The 24,478-nt window shown below is 40.6% G+C and overlaps 1 protein-coding gene across 1 annotated transcript in view; it reads left to right on the top strand.

Moving 5' to 3' along the window:
- Positions 1 to 15,542: 15,542 nt before the first annotated feature.
- sema4bb (sema domain, immunoglobulin domain (Ig), transmembrane domain (TM) and short cytoplasmic domain, (semaphorin) 4Bb) overlaps positions 15,543 to 24,478 on the top strand; it is a 60,789-nt gene continuing 51,853 nt past the window's right edge. The window contains exon 1 of the mRNA XM_074666303.1: positions 15,543 to 15,808. The gene's annotated coding sequence lies outside the window, so the exon portion shown is untranslated. The remainder of the gene's footprint in view (positions 15,809 to 24,478) is intronic.

The raw sequence follows: 24,478 nt of genomic DNA, 5'->3' as shown, positions 1-24,478 counted from the left end.
ATATTTGTAGGATGGCACCACCTCCACGTACACCCCATGGATGTTAACTGGCTGATGGCAGAGCCCAGACTTTCGGAAATCCACAATCATTTCCTTTGTTTTTGAGGTGTTCAGTAGGAGACAATTTCTATGACTCCAGTCACAGAAAGCTTTTATCAGATCCCTGTATTCAGATTCCTGTCCATTTTGGATACACGCCACAATAGCAGTGTCATCGGAGTATTTTTGGATGTGGCAGGACTCAGAGTTGTATTTGAAGTCTGCAGTATAAAGTGTGAATAGGAATGGAGCCAGAACAGTTCCTTGTGGAGCCCCCGTGCTGCTCATGACCGTCCCAGAGACGCAGTTTCCCAACCTGACAAACTGTGGCCTCTCTGTGAGATAGTCTGTGATCCAGGAGACAAAGGATGGGTTCACTCCTATGTCTTTGAGCTTATCTCTCAGTATCATGGGCTGGATGGTGTTAAATGCACTTGAAAAATCAAAGAACATAATTCTTACATAGGTGCCAGGTTCTTCTAGATAGCACAGGGCACGGTGGAGCATGTATGTAACTGCATCATCCACTCCAATATGATTTCTATATGCAAACTGCAGAGGTTCTAGTGTGTCTTTGACCTCAAGTCTCAACAGACGTAAAAGCAGCCTCTCAAAGGTTTTCATAACATGTGAGGTGAGGGCAACTGGTCTGTAGTCGTTGAGTTCAGCTGGGCATTTGAGTTTTGGTACCGGCACAATACAAGATGTTTTCCACAGAGCCGGGACCTGACCCAACTGTAGACTCAGGTTGAAGATCCTCTGAAGGGGTTCACACAATTGGGCAGCACAGTCCTTAAGCAGTCTTGGACACACACCATCTGGACCAGCAGCCTTCCCTGAGCACAGTCTTCCTAACTCTAACCTCACTCCTAAAGCTGTGACAGACGGTGACGGTGGAAGAGGCACAGGTGTAAGAGGGGATGTAGCAGGAGTGGTGGAGAGACACAGATGTGTAGAAGGAGCAGCAGTAGAAGAGGAAGTGGTCGCTGTGTCAAACTTGTTGAAGAACTGGTTGAATTCATTAGCACGTACAACATCACCCACAATTGGCTGCCTTGTCTTTGTGTTATATCCAGAGATGTTGTTGATTCCTCTCCACACCTCCCGCATGTTATTATTTTGTAGTTGTCTCTCAATTTTCTTTTTATATTTCACCTTAGCCTCCCTTAATCTCCTCTTCAGCACTTTTTGCACCAGTTTGAGCCGTTCTTTGTCGCCATCTCTAAAGGCTTCCTTTTTCTGATTGAGGATATCCTTGATGTCACTTGTGATCCAGGGTTTGTTATTGGGGAAACGGAGTACAGTCTTTGATGGTATGATATTGTCTTTACAGAAGTTGATGTATTCAGTAAAACAGTCAACCTGTTTATCAATATCTATACTATTTTCATCTGTTTCTAACAATACATTCCAGTCTGTGCACTCAAAGCAGTCTCTCAGAGCCTCACTGGCCTCAGGTGTCCATTTTCTAATTGTTACAGTAGTTGCATGCTGCCTCAATACGCAGGGTCTGTAACAAGACTGAAGTAAAACCAGATTGTGATCCGACCTGCCCAGTGGTGGTAATGCAGTGGCACTGTATGCATCTTTGACGTTGGCATATAGAAGATCAAGTGTTCTGTTCACTCTGGTTGGGCAATTAACAAACTGTTTAAATCCAGTGAGATGAGAGGAGAGGCTAACATGGTTAAAGTCTCCAGATATTATTATGAGAGCCTCAGGATGTTGAGTCTGTAGCCTGGCAACAGTTTCTTGGATAACATCACATGGAACTTCAGCAGTTGCTTTGGGTGGAATGTACACGAGGATTGTTATTATATGACTGAATTCTCTGGGAAGGTAATATGGCCTCATCCCAACTGCCAACAGTTCAATGTCCGGAGAACACATCTTCACCTTGACTGTAGTACGATCAGGATTACACCATCTCTGATTGATGTATAAAACCAGTCCTCCACCTTTTGACTTGCCACTAGCTTTGGTGTCTCTGTCCAGACGTATCAGCGTGAAGCCAGGGATATCCACACAGGAATCAGAGATGTTTTGATTCAACCAGGTCTCAGTAAAGCACATGAGGCTGCACTCACGGTATACATTTTGTGTCTTCACCAGTATCTCTAGTTCATCCTTTTTGTTGGGCAGAGAGTTGACATTCCCCATGATGACTGAAGGAAGAAAAGGCTTGTATCTCCATCTCCTGGCCTTTAACTTTGCACCAGCACGACATCCTCGGAAAGGCTTCTTTATCTCAGCAGGAATAGGGTGATGTCCTCCAGATTTGCTCCATCGTAATGCAAGAAGCTCCTCTCTTGAATAAACTCTCCTTCCAGCAGACATATCCATGAGTTGTTGTCAAAAAAGTCCAGTATTGAGCAAAAATTAGCAAAAGAAACAATTAAAGATAAAAATATAGCTAAAAAAGCAGAGTAATAACAGAGAGCTGCCAAACTTTGCTGCTACCGCTAGAAGCGCATCATTCGAAAGCCAAAGATTTTGTTTACTATCTAAAGGTATAATGTCAGTTCGCCTGTTTTTCTAGTGGTAATGTTATCTAGCTTTAAGTTTTGACTATAATGTCAGAGATGAAAAGGCTGCATTGTGTAGACAACCATCCATTTCCCTCCATATGATCAGGGTCAGGTCTCAGAGGCAGCAGTCCAAGCAAACTGACCCAGACTGCCCTCTCCTGAGCAATGCTTTCCAGCCCCTTCCTGGAAGATCCAAGAGTACTCCCAGGCCAGGTGGGATAAATAACCCCTCCAGCAAGTTCTGGGCCTACCCTGGGGCCTTCTTCTATGGACATGCCAAATCACCTCTTAAGTGTCCTGGAGGCATCTTTATCGAATACCTGAACTACCTCACCTGAACGGATGGGCAAACTCCTGTGCCCTCTTTGGAATTTTTGCAAGGTTGAAGAGCTGCTTAGTTGTTCTGTTCAGGACGAAATCTGCATTCTTCCTCCTGTATTTGAAGTTTGACTACTGACCAGAGCCTCTTTTCCAGCACCCTAGAGTAGGATTTTTCCAGTAGAGTAGCAGTTCACTCCAGGTCTGCAGTGTAAATATGGTAAATTGGGCACAACATCTTTAGTTGTCAAGCAAATCGTAACAAACATTGACAGTCTCAGTAATTCTCAGCCTACCTTTCCTCCAAAGCTGCTGAGCTCGGGTGTTTCATACTTTTGACACTATTTGTCCTCATTGAAGTAAAACCTTTTGTCAGCCTTTTCCCATTTCCCTGATGTTCCCCCTATATCATCAGTCTTGTGGATGACTGGCTGCCAAGCTGATTAATTCGCTGGCAGGCTGGCGGACTGCTTTGCACTCAAACTGTGATAGTGTGACTGACTGGCTGGCTGGCTGAGGTACAGACTGAATGATTTACTAACTGTACAATTAGTCCACAGTTTTGCAGACGGCCCACCAAAGAGGGTGAGCTGGCTGGTTGACTATAATGTCAACTGGCTGGTTCGCAGGCTGACTCTTATAAGTAGCTCTCACTGATTACTTTAACAGCGACAACTAAGTCACAAGGTAAGAAATTACTCTACACTTATAATTGTGAATAAGAAAGCTCCCACCTCATGATGTGTCTGATGTGTTTTTAACAGTTTGAGAGGAGTCAAGTATAAGAGGCATAACCTCATACATCATTTGTTGACAACAAGACAGAAATAGAATATCACATGCTTTTCCAGACTGTTTTCCCCCTCATGTTCATATTACTGAAGGATTGAGTTGAAGATGATGCACATTTCTGGTTTAGACTGATGGATTTAAACATCGAACACTCTTCATTATCGTCTTTATTGTTACGGGGGGGGGGGAATTACATATAAGTTTCATGGGCACTTTCTTGACTTGTTGACTCTGCAACCCATGTGCATCATTGGGCCAAGGCAGCCATGTAGACCAGATCAGGATCGGATGTAAGAGTCCCATAACAGGTTTGGGTTAACTCTCCCATTTGGAGATATCATTCAGCAACACCGGGGAGTACTCAGTTGTGAAAGATCTGGTGGAAGCAGATGAAAGAAGTCAGGAGTGGGGACAGATGAAGCATTTCTCATAAAGTTTTTACCTCAGTCACTGTTTGTGTCTATTGCTGAGCAATTATCTCACAAGAAGACTTGAGTGATTTGTTTTTTTCATAGCCACTATCAACAAAAACAAGTTGTTCCAGAAGATTTTTCTCCCTGTCACCCTGGGCGGTCGAAGTCGAGGATTTCTGAAAAAAAAAAAAAAATCCTTATTTGTCCCATCAGTCCCCCAGTTGTGAAACAGGGTGCAGAGAGCGTTTAAGGCTCAGAGACATCCTGTTTTTCTACTCCTCATTTTGTTCATTCTCTTCCAAAAATTGAACATCGAAGAATTTCTTTTGCCTCTGACTGTATCACTTTATTATCTTCAACTATTTGCATACTGAAAATACTGACAGTATGAAAAGATGAGGAACATGACAGCCCCAAGAAGTGAACATTTAAGAGTTTCCCTATAGACTGGCATCAGGATGGATTAAAGATGCTATGAGGAGGATCTGTTTTGATTGCACTTCCTCGCCACCTTGAGGCCTGGAGTCTCCACATGCTGTCGTAAATTACTTTTAGCAAGGTGTGTGTTTGTTTTTGGAATTAAATGGAGATCAAAACAAATGTTCTTTGTGCAAGACAACTTTTCACTGGATACAACGCGCTGAGGTAAGAGACTTATCAGTTCAGTTACGTGGTGCTACGGTGTGAAACGTGACATCAAGCAAACGTTGTATCAGCCAGCTATATGTATCTGTAGGTTAACATAACAACAAGTAATCACTGTCAGTTTGTAAGTAGTAGTAGTAGTAACCATGTATATTCAGCGCAGCTGGCAGCCAGGTGCTCTAAGACATGTGCGTAATGTGTAAGGTTAGTAAATCTTGGTTAGCTATGTCCTGCTAGTCATCTACCAAGCAGAGCTAACGTAACCTCACTCTTCATTTTATTGGCTGACTAAGTTTGAACAGACCACAGCAGAATAACTGCTGACTGTGGGTTAGAATGAACATTATTACAAACAACTGTTTGTGATAATGTTCATTCCCCAGCCCCTGTGGTATAGAGTTATACAGCCCAAGCTAAAGGCTAATGAGGCTAATTAGCCCTTGGTTCACTTTCTTGTTAAGCTTTCTTCTGCTCTTTCGTCTTTTTTCTGTCTGACAGTTAGGCTCCTGTGTCCACCATCACTACAAAATTAGTCATGTAAGTCATTTTTGGCAGATAAAAACACAGATCTCTGTGTTTTGTCTCTTCTCACTGCTAAACTTCCTCAGCCGGCGGGGTGTTGTCATAGAGACCTAGACGTGCCATGAATCAATCCTGTCCTGGTCGACCCGACCTTAAAAGCTAAGAAGTAGCAATTTAATAATAATGATTATAATGATAATGATAATCTCATATTAAAGTGTAGATTACAGTCAGGCATATATCTATTTAATTGGGTTTTTGTTGTTGTTGTTGTTGTTGTTTTTAGACAATGGATTTGTTTGATGCTAAAAATTTAGGATGTGACATAAGATTGACAGCTCTGTTGATAAAGGAGTCCTGCTGATACAATATTTTGGCCTAACTGTACAGCGGGCTGGAAGCCCACTCTCTATATAAATAAACAATGAATGACGAGAAACAAGAGCAGGTTTACTTCCAGTCTCAATCTTTAGTTTTTAATTGTATTTCTACAGGTATACAGGATGCACTTTAGGTTGCCCCTGCCTCTCTCATCTTTTGTTCCCTTCAGCCCTGAGTGGCCCTTGACCAGAGAGTCTATTAAACTGGAAGATCTCGTTAAGAACAGGACAAGTTGTTCTGCCAAAGGAGAGACTGAGACACACACACACACACACACACACACACACACACACACACACACACACACACACACACACACACACACACACACACACACACACACACACACACACACAGAAGAAAAAAAGTTTCCTGAAAAGAAAGAAGCAATTAAATCTGATGAGTTACAGCCAGGAGACAAAGTGATAACCAATTTCTTGACACTTCAATTAAATCAATGGAGACAGAGCCTGGGAATCTGGTCACTAGACTCCTAACAACAAAAACTGTCTGTACCTGTCAACTTTACCCCTCTTTTGTATTAAACACATTTAGAAAGTGTTGTGTTAAAAAACTGCCAAAGGTAATTTTTCAATGGTGTGAACACAAAGCCACAAAGACAGTCTTGGTATTTTCTGGAATCAACAGCCAAGCAACCTCCGAACAGAATATTTACAAATTAACAAAATAGGAACACAAAGTGGGCATGCCTCCTCAAAGTTAACACTGATCATGCAATTTTTACACATGCAGTGCTTAGCAAGCATAGTTCATTGCTGCTTAAATACAACAGAAATTAAATGTCTGAAATATGTTATATGCCTATATGTATGTACCAGGTTGGACCACTTTTTTGCCTTCAGACAGTCTTAATCCTTCATGCATAAAACATTCTCACAGATTTTGCTTCATGTTGACATGATAGATCACACACTTGCTGCACATTTGTCAGCTGCACATCCATGATGAGAATCTCCCGTTCCACCACATCCCAAAGGTGCTCTATTGGATTGAGATCTGGGGACTGTGGAGGCCATTTGAGTACAGTGAACTCATTGTCATGTTCAAGAAACCAGTCTGAGATGATTCCAGCTTTATGACATGGAGCGTTATCCTGCTGGAAGTAGCCATCAGAAGATGAGTACACTGTGCTCCTAAAGGGATGGACATGGTTCAGAAACAATACTCAGGTAGGCTGTGGACTTAAAACCATGCTCACTTGGTGCTAAGAGGCCCAAAGTGTGCCAGGAAAATATCCCCCACAGCATTAGACCAGCAACAGCAGCCCCAGAACACAGACGTAGCTTAATAAATGCTCAGAATGAGTGATACTAAATGTTGTGAAATGAAACTGCACATCACTCTTCTCCTTTTGGGATGTATCTTTTGAGAATCAGATTTCCCCTTTTTGACATGAAACATAGGAATACCAAGATGTTAAAACATTTGACCTTTACTGCTCCACTCTCTTCAATAATCTGTCGATTAGTTTCATATAGTTTCAGACGCAGAGATATTTGCTCCTGTTGGTGTTCCTGCAAGTGTCTCATTGAGGAGAGAAGACAAGGACAAGCATGTACCATTTTCTCTGCTCAACCTTAGTGAGTCCTTCTTCAGCTGCTCAGGGGCAAAAACAGAAGTCCCCTCTGTGTCTCCACTGAGAGAAAGAGCGGGCGTGAGAGAGAGAGGCCTGGCCGTAGGGTTACCAAGGCAACAGGGAACAGTGCAGGCATGGTGGTGAGAGAAGAGGGGGTCTGAGCTGATAGGGATAACTGCAGATGCCAGGGGACACCTTTGTGCATTAAGATACTCCACACTTCCCCCTTTTTTTAAGGGGGGGGGGTATTTTTATTTTTTATTTTTTATTTTTTTTTCCAGCCAAACTGAATTGAACTATAAATAGTGCTGGTCGAACAGTGTCTGAAATTGAAGAGCTCATTATCAGTGATAGTTACTCGCAGGCAGACACAGAGCATTTTCCGGTTTACAGACCAGGGTGAATGGGTTCTTTGATCTTTTTTCTCAAGTCTGCTTTAGTGGAGATGTGGTTTCAAGTGCAATGAAAAATGAAAGAACAGAAATACAACCTGCCAGACTTTGCATCAGGGGGTGCCCAAATCTTTTAAGTGAAGGGCCAAAAACAAATCAGGGTGGAGGGTCCAGGGCCAAAACTAAACACTCATGTTGTTGCATGATATAAAATATGCCTAAAGCATAACCGTGCAAATAATACTCATACAAGTGATTTTGAAAATGGAAACACTTATTTTTACTGTATTTCACAGCATGGAATTACTAAACAACCATATGGCACAAATACTGAGCCTTTGACGTCAAAAAACACTTAGTGCAATATAACCTGAACAACATGGGCCACATCATGCTCCTATGAAACCAAAAACTGTGCATTTTTCATCCCTTTGAAATAAGGAATAGTAATACAACTTGACACCTGCTTTAATATTTTTGTCCTGGGACTAGCCCCACCCTACTCCCAAAGAAACACAGTGTTAATTTGTGATCAGGGGAGAGGCGCAACAGTAAAACCAACATTGAGTGAGAAATTAAGGCTGCTGGCAGTGAGTAAATATGATAATTAAAAATATATATAAAATGAAAATTCAAACATGGCCAACTTTGGCCTGCAGGCCCCAAACTGGACAACCCTGCTTGTCATCCTTACATACAGAACTCCCATCTCTGTAGCTTGATGATTTGTGACAAAAGTCATTTGATGAATATAATTTCTGACTGCATGTTATTTACATAAGAATGAAGTTAATTGAATTAAGAGCTACTGCTTTGAGAGGGCAGAACAAACATCTAAAGGATGTATCTGCTGACGAAAAGATACATCGTTGACAGTGATAGCTATTTTAGATGGTTTCTTGTGACAGTGAGGAGATGTATTTAACTAAATCCAGCATATTTTTATGGTTTTTTTTATTTTGTTTATCATACAAACCAAAGAATGATGTTTGAACCTCAAAAGAGAGAAAAAAGTTAATACTTTAACCATTATACTGGATCACTCCACACTATCAGCAAAACGAAAAGCCGAGGTATCAGATCCAGTAATTGTGTTTGGGCTCAAAAACTTGGTGCATCACTGAAAGATATGTTTAAAAAAGCAGAAAGATATTTCAAAGATGTTTTGATTGATAAAAATGTTGAATGATGTTGCAACAGTCTGCTAATGCTTTGTTGGATGATTTTTCTCATGTTGTTGTGTGTTGTTTGTCTTTAATTATGTTCGATGCCGTGCTGCCAGGACACTGCCAAGATGTTTAATCTAAAAAAAAAATTGAAAATGAAAATTCAGACATGCCATTTTAGTTTGTGTAAACTTTCCTGATGTTTGGTTCGAATGTGACTTGGTTTTATCCATAGTTTAGCCATTTCAAACACAAGTGACAACTCATTACACACAAAAAATAAATAATTACTGTTTGGCCGTTTACAGACAGAGATTTATGTTGACCATGGCAAGGTATATTCCAGTGCCAGACTGAAGTTTGGCCATAGATTGTTTATTTTTTACTTGTGAGACTGAGCATCAGTGGTGGGTTTTATTATGTGATGGCACAGCAGCAGCACGCAGCATAGTCACCATTTAGCTGTGCATTGACAGCTTGAGAAACATACACAGTGCAGCTAATGTTGCATACCACTAGCTTAGTATAATTTGAATGAGGCATTTTATGATATAATATTTGGTAACAAACGGTAATGCATTATTTTTCATTGCAGGGCCCTATTCTTGCAGGTCTGATTAGTCTGGGTTGTCTCAATGAAAACTTACACTCATTAATTCAGCTGTTGTTGAATTAATGAGTTTCATATGTGTTTTACCTACTACACCAGTGTTTCTTTGTTAAATAAGCACCACAGTTATGAACTATTCACATTACACACTGCACTAGTATCTTATTGATTAACAGTCACAGCAATCATTTTCCCACATATACCAATCAAATCAGAGTTGAAGCATGTGGCAGCTTTAGATCAATGGTTGATAGAACATCGAGGGGAACATTGTGGACACATGTAAAACTGATTCATCATACTTTGCAGTTTGGACCGCCACTCTCATGTCAGCAGTCTTAATGAGTTCTTAGTTTCCCGAGCCTGGGAACCCGGCCGCCATGTTGACTTAAGATGTGGCCTCTTCCCAGCAGGGCATGCTTTTGTTTTTGTTAGACTGAGAAGATACAGCTTCACTGGACCGTACACAAAACAAACTGGCAGAATGGGCAAGATATGAGCATTAAACACAAACAGCTATAGAAGGTGTTTTTTCCTTTCACTCTCAGTGTTCAGAGACTGAAATGTAAAATACTTTCAGAGTACATGCCAAATAGTGAACAGTTACAAATCCTGCATTTTTTCGCCTGATATGCTGACATCAGAATCTCAATATGCACAGATCAATACGGATTTTACACCCTATTGCATCATTAAATCATAACAAGTTAAAGAATTATCAATCCATTTTAGGGATGGTGTGTTATGAGCCAGTTAAACCCCTGCAGAGCGAGACAAGACCCCACCCTATAGCTCATGTATGAGTCTTCACTGCAAAAAAATGAAATCTTTTTCAGTGTTTTTGTCTTATTTTTACTAAAAATTTCTTGTTAGACTTAAGATGAGCCACGTTCACCTGACCAGCCCAGAAAAGTGTCTTGTTCCACATTATTTAAAGACAAAAATGAGGTCTAAATTGCTTATAACAAGTAAAAATATCTTCCATTGGGGTAACAGAAATGTGTTTTTATATTAAAGGTCCCAAACATTACTTAATTAAGTGCTTGTGAATGTAAAATCCTGACTTAAAACAAGCTGTTTAGATTTGGGGATTTGCTGATGCCAGGGATCCCCTTTTTTGACCAATCAGGAGCAAGTCTGACCTAATTGATCCACCAGAGCAGATACCCCCAAACCTCTTCCCTGCCCACTCTTCTCCCCGCATCTGGAGAGAAATCTCTCCAGCAGCAGGGAGGAGAATGCCAAAGTTGAAGGGCCATCACTGCTTTAATTTTGGCTGTAAACAGCCACATAGTTCCATGCACAAGCCTCCCATCTCAGAAGAAGACAAGACTTAGTGGCCAGAGTTCATTTATCAAGGAAATGTGCCAGCTACACTCAGTAAAACTGTGCATGTGTGTGCTAGTCACTTAACGGCAGACTGCTTTTCCAACTTTGGACAGTACAACAGAGGGCTAGCGAATAGACTGGTCCTGAATCCAGGCGCATTACCAACCATCCACCAACAAACCTCGGACCCTGGAAATGTGAGTATTCTAAATGCTGTGTGCTGTGGAGCAGATGTAAGAGCTTTTCCTCAGTGCCCCCCCTGTCTCTGTGTTAGCTTCAGGGTGCTAACTTTAGCTGTGGTTAGCCTGTTGTTGTAGCCTGCAATGTTACGGTAAACGAGCTTTGTTGTTTTCTAAAAATTGTGCACTTGGAGTTCGTGGCGCCGCTCTCAGTGACGTGGAAGAGCGGGGCGGTATCAGCGGTGGCTCATTTACATATGAAGGCCACGCCCACTAAATCAGAGCGTTCTGAACAGAGGGGCTATGAGAGCCTGGAAACAATGCTGCTGTGCTTGTTTATTGGCTTTTTGGACCAAGACATGTTACTACCATTTCATAAAGACATCAATGATGCATATTAAACTGCAGAAAAGGAGCGCAATGTGGGACCTTAAAGACATTATTCTAATCTTGACAAGCACATTCCTCTTACCCCACTGGCAGATTTTTTTTTTTACTTGTTACAGGCAATTTATACCTCATTTTTGCCATTAAATAACTTGAAATGAGATATTTTTCTGGACTGGTCAAGTGAAAGGAGCTCATATCAAGTCTAAAAAGACATTTTTACTAAAAACAAGAGAAAAACACTTGATACGATTTCTTTTTCCTTTTTTTTTTCGCAGTCTAGCTTACCCCACCGGGATGAGGTATAAATCAACCTGTTCAAAAAAAATAATAATAATAATAATTTATCCAACTTCTAACTTGAACTCATGTGCTAAGCTACTTGTGACTACTCACTTAACATTCCTACTAATATGTAAGTAAAACAAGGTCAATGCAAACCAGCCTATAGCCTATAGTGACTAAGTGAGTTTTCATCTTATCAATGTCTGTGATATTATCTGTTCCATTTATGCAACTGTCATATCTGACACCTTGTTCCTTTATGTGTTTTTACTGGTAAACTTTGGCGAGACCATTTGGTTGGAATTTACTTCCTCTGGAAATGCCCCAACTGCATTACATGGCGAATGCTTTGAAATGAGTTGAATTGAAGCACTGATCTCTGACAGCCCACCTAGCAGAAGATGAATGCAGCATTTCCTGTCAGGATTGCTCACATGGAAGATGAGAGGATATACACATAAAAGAGGCTTTTCTTTAGACAGACAATGATTATGACCAGAAACTGTGTTAACTTGAAGCTGAAGCAGGAACCATTATGTGCTTGTGTGTCTGTTTGTAAAGGTACCTAATATTTCATACAGTGATATTGGCAGAAGAAGCTTTAGTGGCAGCAATTCTAAAATCCCTTTCTACAGCACACATGCCAGAAATATTATAAATAGAGTACATCATCAATCACGTACTCAACTGACTAAAAGCATTTTGTGTCCCCACTGAGATTTCCCCCCATGCTTTGAGGTATCATAGCATTAATCCGTGTCACTGCGCCTAGCTTGTTATCTTTCACAGAAAACCCTGCTGAAACTCCTGCACAATCACACATAATGAACTCCTCTTTGGTCCGAAATCTGAAAAGCCTGGATAGTTTCAAACTGGGAAACGTTGTCGTGAGATCATTGTGTTCAAACAGCGTGCCACAAACAGAGGATATCACAGGGTGGCAGAATCAATCATTAACCAGCCAACAGTAAGTCATTATGACACTGCTGACCTTTGAGGAGGCAGACAGCCAGAGTCAAGTCAAATTAAAGAGGGCTATTTTACCTTATAAGCTGCTACTGCATTGTTTATTGAATATCCTCTTTCAGTTCAAATTATTCAACAAAAGTCTTCTTGTTATTTATTTGACCAAACTTAACTGATCTTTTGAATTTACTATCAGCCATTAGCAAGCTTGTTAACTTTTTAAAGTAAAACCATCAGCAACAGAATGCCAAAGAAAAAGGTCAGGTACTGTTAACGTTTGAGAATGAAACAGTCCTTGTCCGGTCTAACCTCTGACATAACAGCTAGCTTACAAGCTACAGAACATAGACTGTATAATCTATAGATGTAATCGCTGTGACGTCACGTCTGTTGCTGAACAGAGTAACAAGGTCTGTCATCGACGGAGTCCATGTTATAATAGCTGACTCAGACCCTCCTCACTGACAGTTACCGGGAGCCAGCCTCTGATTGGTTAATCTCGTGATCTTAACATCCTCTAAACCGCTGATTTAGAAAAAAATCCCTCATGGTACATTGTGTGCTGTTAGAGAAATTAGTGATTCAGACCTGAGCAGTTTTCTGAGCCAGACTGTAAATTTGTTTTGTTTTATTTTTTGTTTTTTGTTTTTGTAAAAGTCTGTTTTTGGCCTTTCTGCAGCCATCCTCAAGTGGACTGTCAATGAACTGCAACTCTTGGTACCTCTGCATAGGTTTCATCTTTTTAAACCAGATGTGGCCCCATTGTCATAAAGGCTAGTAGTAGCTCAAAGTGTTTCATGTGGACAAAGCAGTGCTACTTCAACATGTGACTAGTACCAACAACAAGGGGCCTAAAAACGAACTATGCTATATACTGGACACTTGCTTTATTTTTTTTTCCTGGGACTAGCACCACCTGACTCCCAAAGTAAGTGTTGATTTGTGGTAAGGAGAAGTACAACAATAAATCAATAATGAGAGAGAAATTCAGGCTTCTGGCAGTGGGTAAATAATAATGATAATTAAAAATATATATAAAATGGAAATTCAAACATGGGCAGCAGGCCAAAAAAATAGCTCAACTATGCTTCATGTCAATGAGAGTCAATGAAATCATTTTTTCTGATATCCGTGAACTCAGATTTGAAGGTTTTCCAAACAAAAATGTGATTCTGACACTCATGTGTGCCAGTAAAGGTGGAAGTATGGGCTGTGTAAGGAGACAGAGAGTTCAATGAAACCTCAATAGTGAAGCTAAAACATTTAGAGCTCCCCCTGGCTGCCGTGAAGGTCATTTATCAAATACACCAAATATATTTTTTCTCATACATGCTTTTTTGCCATTGCAAAAGTAATCATGCTAGTGTTCATTCATCTCTTTGCATCTGTTTGTAGGGTTATGTTGAGAGGGTTGGGGCTAAGAAAACAGAAAGCATGTTCTGAATGACAGCTGTGTTGGCAGATAGGTTTTTTTTGTTGTGTTTTTATTGGATTAACAGAGCAATTGAAGAACAAGTAAGAAAACATAATGAACATCCACTCTGAAGACTTTTTTTTTCTATAGCCATGAGTTTCTGCTCCAGACCTTGTCTTTTCCATGTTCTCTGCTAATTAAAATTTTTTTGGTAAGCCTAGAGGTGTGGGATCAATCCTGAAGCTGCATCAACAAATTTCTTCTGCTCTGGACTTGGCTTTAAATTTTGGCGCAATATTTTACTTATTTTACACTTTTTTTTTTCTATGTAGTGTTGTCGTTATCAGTAAAGAAAGATCTTTAGTCATTATAAGGGATATCACATGACAAACTTTTAAGCTGTAACATTTTTTGCCCAAGTGGCTTCTTGATGCTGGTCATAACTTTACTTCTGTATCCAAACAGAAGTGTTACCAGCTAATGCTGACTGTCGGGCGTATCATGTCTTTACTTCAAGTATCACTGGGGTCCATTCAAAGGCAGAAAATGTCAAAAGATAGAAGAAGTCTTCTTAATGAGGATGCATCACAACGTATGATATGTCACACAAAGCCTGGAGGGCTAAACACACACACATAACTTATGAAAATTAATGAAGAGTGCTGGATGAAAAGCCTGGCTTATCTGCATGTTTCTGCCACCTGCATCGCTCCTATCTCGTTTTCTGCCTGTCTGATGCCAGATTGGTACAGGCAGAGCAGAGGTGCAAGGATGACCCTGAGCTGTCATTGTTTTCCTACTAATGTCTTCCTTTCCTTATGTCTCATTCCTCCTCTTCGGTCCTCTTTCGGGATGGCAGGCTGCACACAGACAGGTGATTGCTATAGCAAAAGTGTGTTTCTATTTTTTATTATTTTTTTCTCTTCCATTTAGAGATGTGTTGTTTCAAAGGCAGCAGAAAGTGTTTGGAGTCGCTCACCTGAAATGTCAGTGACTTCATAACAGGGTGTCTATCAGAGCTTTTTTAAAGTGACAAGGAGCTATTAGCCTGCAGCTCTGAGAGACTGTCCTGTGGAGGGAAGGGGTGGGACTGAGATTTTTTTTTTCTTTTAAATGTCCATCTCCAGCAAACTGTTAGTGTGTATGACATCAGTGTTTGGGGGAAAAGGGAAGGGCCATCAGCATCTGTACCGATCTGAACATGGAACACAGCAAGGAGGCTTTGGCACATGATCTATAAAAGATGATTAATTTGTATACTTGCTCTAGGAAAGCTGTTGATTACACACACACACACGCACACACAGGTGCAGGCTGCATGACGACAATGCACTGTATGCAGCATGGACACAATCTTTAATCATCCTGTGTTCTGCAGCAGAGGGAGAATATTCAGTGTTTGTGATGCAGACATAAACACAAACACAGGGACACACACCCACACACCATCATACACACATCTTCCCCCACCCATAGCCCACCTCCCTGCAAACCTGCCGGTCTCTAGTCCATGATGTAATGCTATCAGACCCCTCCTCTGCTGTCTCTCACACACTCCTCTCTTTCCTTCTCCTCATTCGATTGGTGGCTCCCGCCTGCATCTGCTGGATCAGCTCTGACTCCTTTCACACACACATACACACACACTCACACACGCATGCACTCATACTCACAGACACACACACACACACACACACACACTTCCATGCTCCCCCTCACACACTCCTCTTACACATACACTATCAGGGGGATTCCTCCGCCTGCCACTGCAGCCTCTGCTTGCTCCACCTGGCTCCTCTCTGTCTTCTGTCTTCTCCTGCCGTAGGGAGGGAACAGCACGCGGTGGTGAGTCCCTCCTTTTTCTCTAATGACAGCAGGCGATCGTGGTCCACGATAAGACAAAAGGATGAAAGGACGTTGTTCTCTCCTGCAGACAGTGCTGGACAAACACCGGGTGGCTTTGCTGCCATCCACTGCAGCCTGGGAGGAGGAGGGAGAGGAGGAGGAGGAGGTTGAGGAGGAGGAGAGATTTGCTGCTGAGTTTGTGCTTGGAGTAATGAAGTGGTGTGTGGTTGCTCAGTTACTACAGATACCGGTCATCTGGGCTCTGGGTGTCATGGCAATAGATTGTATTCATTTAAGGTCTTTGCTCATTGTGCGTCTGTGTCCGAGTGAGGAGCTGGAAGCTGCTGGAGGAGGCACGTGTGTGTGTCTGTGAGTGTGTGTTTAAGAAAGAGACAGAGACACACTGAGAGAAAATCTGCTTGTGTGCATGTGTTGCTGGGTTTATGGATCCTAAATATGCTCCAGGGTGCTGTGTGTGATCTGGTTTCCTCTTGTGTCAATCACCTTCCTTTGACAGGAGAAAAGCTGAATTGCTTGAACGTGAAGCAAAGCTGCTTCTGCACCTCTGTGATGGTTTAGTTTGACTCCTGCCAGCCGACCGGGGAGGATATATTGGCGACTATAAAACACTGACAGTCTCATTATGTACGTATAGATTGTTTCTGTTGTGTCACTGAGGAAAAAGGGTGTGTGCATATGGTGTGAACTCCTTCACTTGTGACATTTTGACACTTGCATTGCTCTCCCTCCCTCTCTCTGCTCCATTATGTACACTGGGCTCTTTCACTGTGCAGCTCAATGACATTGAGTCTAATAGGAAAAGTAATTCTATTATTGCCTCAGCTTTTGGCTGCTAAATGACACTTTAATGATAATGGAGGGAAGGAATGAAGTCACTGGTGCATTTTTCTCGCCGGGTTGAGGATGACCAAATTGCATTTAGTCCAGCGATCCACTGCGAGCTAACCTTTTACATCCAGTGTGTTGAAATGTTAATATTTAATAATGGCTGGTCTACTCCTCATGTGGACACTCTCATGACTAATTCATCTGGATGTTTTTTCCATTTTTATCCCTCATATAGCTGACAAAAAGCCAGACATGCTTCCCTGCTTTTCTGTGTCAAAATAAAAGCCTTAAATTGCTGCTTTAGCAAACATTTACATAATTTATCTTCAAATATCATGCCTATCTAGAATTAAGTGGAGGCAATCAAAAAGCACAAGCTCACTAAGCAGTCCATATATTTTCCACATTTAGTAATCTGCATTTTGTTCTCCAATTAACTGAAAACTAAATGAGATTTTCTGTGCTTTTCAGATGAGTCATTATTATCATTAATTGCAGCTTTAACCACACGAAAAAGGAAGAAACCGGCTGGGATATATTGCAAGTCAGCTGGCCTTGTTCAAATGATCTGCCCTCCCTAACGGAACAGCGTGTGCAAATATGTTGGTGGGTTTTTAAATCAATGTTTAGCACATGAAACAGCTCTTCCTCCAGGCTGTTTAGCTCCGAAATGCTCTCTGTAGGAATAAATGGAAAGTAATTAAGATGCTGGTCCAACAGCAAAACAACAGGCAACGAGGAAATGCAGCTCTCATTGGCTGTCAGAGCATTACAGGGGGTTAGTTTGTGGTCACACTGAGATAGTTCATTGATTGTTTAAATCCTGTAACAACCCTCTCCCCCCAAGACCTTTAAAAATCAAGACAAGGAGTTAATGTTTCACTAATCCCCTGATATTTATGTAGCCAGCAGAAAATCTAAAACTAAATATGCCTCCCAAAGCGGTTCATATGTCAATAGATCATCCCCTGATTGTGTTTTTCTCCTTAAATTCTGTCTCAAGAGTTTTCTGTAAAGTGAAGCTAAGGATGCAGAACCTGTGCTGTTGGTGCATTAGCTGTGCTACGATTTCATGCTGCCACTCCTGTTAATTTTGGATCTTTCACTCACTGGTCATTCTGACGTCAAACCAATCATCTGGAGGAAATATAAATATTTGAACTGACTCACGGCAGAAAAGTGAAAAACTTGAAGTATAAAGGTCAATTCAATCAATATTTCATCAACTCTGCCCGGTGTGTAACTGATTTGTGCGCTGAACGCAGCACAGAAAAGGATTCAGATGCCTTTCACCTTCAACATAGTCACGGTTTTATTGTAGTGAGTGTGTTTGTGAGTGTTTTTGTGCTCTTTGGTCTATATACAGGCTTCTATGTGAGCGCTGTCAGCTGTTATTTTCCCTCTTTTAATCAAAGATTCAGAGTGTTTGATTTTTTTTCCATTCTCTCTGAACAGAGTAACCACAAAGTATTCCTAAGAATAAAACATTTGATAATGTTGGGGAAAAACCAGACCCAGACATCTGCTCTGCGTCTTCCATCCTGAAAACATCAAAGTGTTCACCATAGATGTCCACCACTTAAAAGAAAATACCGTCTGCAGAGTCTAATTTGTAACTAGATGAACGAAGCAATATGTTGATTCTCATTTAACTCTACTGGTTGAATCAGATGTTTAATTAAAAGTGATGAAATACTGAGAGCGTGAGCTCTTGTGTTACAGGTGGCTACTGGCACCACGAAACATGACCCCCTTGTGGTTAAATCTGGTCACTTGTAGTTCAAAACAGCGTGAGCACAGGGAAACAGTGGTCCACTGTTTTCTTTTACCAATGAGGATCTATAAACATTCCTTATTATCTTTACCACTACTCCCTTGCAGGGTTGTAGTCACCAGCCTACCAGGGGGAAAATCAGGGAGAATGTGCTGCAAATTCAGGAGCAATGACAAAATAGAAAAAAAGCAGACACCTTGTGCAAAAAAAACCCTGCAAACTGAGACAAACGCAAGTTCTCCAGTTCTCCATACCTGAACTGTATTGTTTCTGGTCTAAACCTACTTTATCGTGACAAACTCTTTTGTATGGATAAGAAAATGGCACAATATAGTAACAAGAAGTAACAATTAAATTCCAGCAGCTACAGGTTTAACCGAGTTCTGCAGCTAAAATATGTTTTGTATTCAGAGCAGGTCAATGCTGTATGTTTTAAAAATGCAGTTCCCTTTGTGTCCACAAGCCAAATACAAACCATTGATTAAAGAGGCTGTGAGGGGGCTCTGTTTCAACTGTACTACAATGACACATTGTGGCTCAGAGTCTCGCCCAAACTGTTGTAAAGACATGACTCTTCACAAGACGTGTACGTTGTGGAAATGAACAGAGATCAGATCTTCTTTTTAAATCTTTCTTTGTTCAAAACAACATTTTACCAGGTACAATGCGACAAGATAATGTATTTTTTAATAGTTACATGGCGCTGTTGTTTGAAATGTAACAACAAGCAAACGTTGTAAGTTTGTACCCCGATTTGGCTTTATTTAGTGCTACTAACAGTCCAGTGCTCCGATGTCTTAAGTCCTGCCAGCGCTCATCTGCCAAGCGGAGCCAACGTAACCACGCCCTTCATTTTATTGATAATAATCTCATTTTTAGATAGGGATTATGATCAGGCATATACCTAGAAGTCATAAGTCATAATAGTCTCTTTAGAAATGAAAAGAAAAAAAAAACTTCTTACTGCAAAAATAAATAGATCAACAGCCTGATGCAAAAACAATGCTAGTCTGAAGCTCTCATGTGTTTTTTTTTTTTATTTTTCTATTCCGTTAGGCTGAGTTGGTATTTCCAATATTGCAAATGCCATCAAAAGGATTCAAGAGTCTGTTTCAGATGGGCGACATCATTGAGACTATGTCCATGTACTATTATGATCTATGATGTAGAACCCAGCAGCTGGCAGTGTCCACTCATAGTAGCTAGCTGTGTGGCTAACTCAGAGCTGTATCTAACTAAGGTCACTTGGGAGTGGTAACTCTAGCAAAAAGTCAAAAAAGTTCTGTGGTTTTTGAGAACAGATCCTCAAAGGCTTCACTCCTTCAGCACTGATGGATATTTGATCTGATAAAAGGTTCATTGCCTTGTCTTCCTCAGTCGATCTTGTCTATAGTAAAATAGTTAATTTGTTCAACTGACCAGTAGAGCTCCTGCTTTCATTTCTTTGCTTTCAGTGTTTTTCTTCTGCATGTGTTTTCTGTGTTCATATACATCTCTCAAACATTTGCTGTTAAAGCAGCTTATTTCTCTGTGTCTAGCCCATTTTTTAACATTTGTAGCATGTGTCAGTACCTCTGCATTTTTAAAACTACTGCATGTGTTTCTTAGTTGCAGCACAATTCTCCTTATAAAGACCCAGTGAGCCATTGTACTAAAGAGACAAAGAAAACAAACAGATGCTTTTTCTTACATCAACAGATGTCCTCCTTTATTCTAATAATATATTTCATGTCATGTGTAATGAAGATATGCCAGGTGATACATTAAAATTATGAATTCATCATTCATTCATTCATTCCCTTAGCCTTCAGGCTTTCTTCACAGCCCTCCCCCTCCCGCTGTGCAGCTGTGCAGGACCTTCACCTCTGCCCTCCTGCTGCGGCATCCACAGCCTCCCAGCCTCCTCTAGACTAGAGGGAAAGAGCCAGACAAAGAAAATCTATGTACAAGGCAAACACAAACTCACACAAAATGATGTCTTCATTTTGATCTCATCATTTCATGATATTTATCTCAGGTTCTCAGGGGTAAAGTAGCTTTAAATGAACGTGGAGTAATCTGAAAACATCCTGTAGAGATGTTTTTAATTTAGACGTCAACCCTTCCTCCTGTGTGGGTGCACAGAAGGTATCAGACAGTGGTTAATGGTTCATATTAGTTGTAGGAGATACAAAGACATCTGAGCAGTTGAACTGGATCAAGTGTGTGTCGTTTCTTGTGGGTTTTTTGTTTTTTGTTTTTTTTTTTAAATATAATCTTTCCCTCCATAACCTACTCTTTTTCATTTATCTTTAAATGCAACTCAACTGATCAGTCCTCACAGCAGAATTGCTTGCATGAGCTAATGCAAAATATAGGCAACATATAAATTCTGTTTTCTAGTTTTCTAATTATTCCTTTTTAATCTTAATGAGAAAACAACCCAGAAGAAAAAAAAAAACACAAGAATGATTTATGATGAGTTGTGTCCACAGGTTAGCTGGTAATCCTCAAGCTGAAAATGAGTCATGGACCCAAAAAAAAGCCTTAAAACCCACTCAGGAATGATTGGACATGTCAGGAATGAAAGCAAGAGCCAATTAAAGATGATGACATGATTTGCATCCCCTGTTTAATTATTTTTCCTGTCACTTTAAATAGAGGTCTGCCCCTGACATGTGTGTTAATCAGACAGAGAGGGAAGGAGACTGCAGAGACAGATACAGAGAGACAGAGAGGGATAGCTGTGAGACTGCAGAAAAGGTTGGAAGTGGTAAAAACACAGGAAACCACCTCTCTTGTCTTTGATATGGACATGAGCTGCTGTCTGCAGGGATTGTTGTGATTTATTTCTCTGTCTCAGTGGTGCTGTTTGGTCACACTATCTGTTAGCACCACACATGGACACAAGTGCTGTCCTTACTCTCAAAGGGTTGGTTCAACCAAATTAGGCAAGCAAAAACATACTGTCTTACTTCCCTCTAGTGGTAATTAGCCATGCAATTAGTGGTTGTTTTGTTTACTTTCTCAGATTTGAATGGATTTCTGCCTTTACCTAAATATAGAGGTAGAATAGATAGTGTTTGTGCCGCTCAAAGCTTTTACATGAGCTTTAAATAAATCAGTTTGGTGTTTTGATTATTAAGTGAGGTCTGTAGATTATCAAGAAAACTAAGGTGTTGTTTGGTTAGCTTTCCTACATTCACAATCTGTTGATCAGCTAATCACTTCAGCACTTTGGTCCACCATGATGTATTACAGTATTTATGGTTGTGCCTTTCCCTGACTTGGTTTGGCTTGTGGCTGCTCTCTAAGTAGGTTAACTTAAGGCAGGAGCTATGAATCTGTATTCAATTCTTTACCATGTTAACATGATTTTAGCAACCACACACCTTAGTGACTCTGATTAACACCAACAGGGCAGGAATAATGTAAGGTAATGGTTCACATGTGCGTTGAAGTAACAAAGGGACATATTTGTTGTAGTTTGTATCTTCTTCAGAGACATTTGTTCCTTTGACTTACCAAACTGGGCTGAAACAAATGGTCACAGTGAGGAGCACAAGCAGTTTGATTTAAAGTTATCAAAACAGCAAGTCATTCCTCGCTCTGATATGTGACCAACTTGTCAAAACAGGTCGAGTCAGGTAGATTTACAGAGAGGGAAAATGGGACACCATCAAACTAGAGAGTGCTGCGTCACTTGAATAGTCATGAATCATCGGCGTGGAGAGAAACAGTCTCCTGTGTGCAGAGAGCGAGTGCGAGGAAAGATGTGGGGACATTTCAGGGACTGTCGGAGCGGGACAAGGTGAGGACATGGGGATGAGTCAGAGTGCTGATGGGTCTGCTGGAGGCACCTGCTCTGGGCTGCTCTGACATCATCACTGCCTGCAGGAGAAGCACAACATACTCTCAGAGTCTGACCTTGTTACTTGTCAACAACTTTGGCCACCAGCTTCTGTTACAAACACCTTTCATGTATATATATATATATATATATATATATATATGTATATATATATATATATATACAAGCCAAAATGCTCATAGTTCTGTAAACTGGTAAATGCTTATCATCTTTGCCTTCTTTATTTTGCTTTTTAGTACACCAACATTTTGTACTTGTCTTGTTCACTGTCCAAATAGCAACTCGAGGCACACGAGAGATCTGCTACAACTGTCTAATAATTGCACTTTTTGGGAAACGTCTTCTTAAAAGCACAAATGCATTATTCTGAGTTGCTTTCAGACAATAGTTAATTGGATCGAGGATTTCATGCTTTTTGCCTCTTTTACTCCCGCTCTAGAGGATATTCCTGCATACAACAGCAGAACAGTTAAATGCAAGAGTTGGATAGTACCTGGACTGCAAACTGAAAAATAAAACTTCACACAATAAAAATCTTGTTTGTTATGAATAGATTTTGTGCTCATATGCAGATATTTGTTTACACAGATTTTAAATGACCCCTACCTTTAAAATATATACTTCTGGAGTTATTAATGCCTGCAACTTTTGCTTCAAGTTCTTACATTTTTGCTTACTAGCCAACAGCATCCATATACAAACTGTGGTGCAAAATAAGTTTAGATTTAGTTCAAGCTTGTGCTTCTCTCCCTGACATAAGCACAGCTCTGCCGTGGGCTTAAAGCTTGTTGGGGGGATAACATCACTTAATGTTTGAGCAAGTCACCAAATCTGGTGTTGTGCATTACTGAAAGAGTCTGTCATATACTTAACCCCAATAAAAGCTCCACGGGTGGTGTGACCTCAATGTGAATGGCTGCTGGGTGCTTAGAGGTGCATCCCTGTCCCATGACAAAGGGATATTATTTTGTAGCAGCAGCAGATTAGGAGTGATCGGGTCAACAGCTTAATCTTTGTTAAATGCGACCTCAAGGATTTTGAATAGCGCTTTTTAATTGTATTTTTCCTCAAGTTCAAGATGATTTCTTAAAGGTGCAAATTCCTCAGAATAAACACCATTATGCCCATTATTGGAGGCCACTTATAGTAGTCAGAATACTTCACAAGTGTCTCTGTAGATGAATTTTAAGCCTGATTGATTTATATATTTTTGCATATTATACCACAATACAGTAAGCAGGAAAGTAATAAAGATAATTTTGCCAATTTTTATAAGGACTCATGCTGATTGCCCCTCTGACCCCCTCCTGAAAGCCCAATGTTTGCATAAATTAAATCATTTTAATCGTATCAGAAATAATCCTTGATTGAATTTGAGGGATTAGAGAAAGAAAGCCTCAAAAGTTACAAAATGTGTATTTACAGAATAGTTTTAAACCCATTTGCTTTTTTCTGTAGTGCGCCCATCTGTGTATATGCAAGTTGGACTTGGTTTAACTGTGGCACAGTCACGCAAAAACACTCAGAGGCTGACAACATTTCCAGAAGTGTCGACGTCTGTCAGGATGCAGCCTGCAGCATGGCTTGGCTAATGTCATCACTTCTCTCAGTGTTAACACTCACAGTATCTGACAAATTCTCACATCACTGCATGTCACTATAAGCAAAGGTGCTGTTAACTAAATGTTGATGATATCTTATCCCCTGTGGGTGCAAAGAATGGCTTTATTTTTTTCACAACAACTTGTTTCATGCCAAGAAAATATTAGGATAATTCTGATATGGTGTCCTGAAGCCACACTGTCTGTTGTTTTTAGCTCCAAGGGAAGACCAGAGGACTAGAATTTACACTTCTTTTTTCACACTTTTTAAGGCCAAAAATGAGATTACATGAATGGCTGAGTCTGTCTGTATTCAGGTCTTTGCCTTTGCACATAATCCCCTGTAATTCTCTTTGTGGTGGACGCTCTCAGTTGTCAGTCAGTGTTTGCATGCTGCAGGGAAGCCATAAGGAAAGACATTGCTGGGCAGCAGACTGTCCCGTAGTAAGGAAATCTGTCCAAAAACCTCAGAAATTATGATGTTAGATTTGAGTCACTTCTCCTAAGGGATGTGCATACTTCAGAATATGACAAAATGAGTTTATGTTTAAAAAAGGGTATTGTATTGATCCACTTATTGAAATGAATTTTGACAA

Source organism: Halichoeres trimaculatus, unplaced genomic scaffold (genome assembly GCF_033239565.1).
Source record: "Halichoeres trimaculatus isolate MK-OKI-2021-1 unplaced genomic scaffold, fHalTri1.1 fHalTri1_scaffold_3, whole genome shotgun sequence".
NCBI classification, from domain to species: Eukaryota; Metazoa; Chordata; class Actinopteri; order Labriformes; family Labridae; genus Halichoeres; species Halichoeres trimaculatus.
Note: the sequence above shows the minus strand (reverse complement) of the source record. Positions and strands in the feature narration are given on the sequence as shown.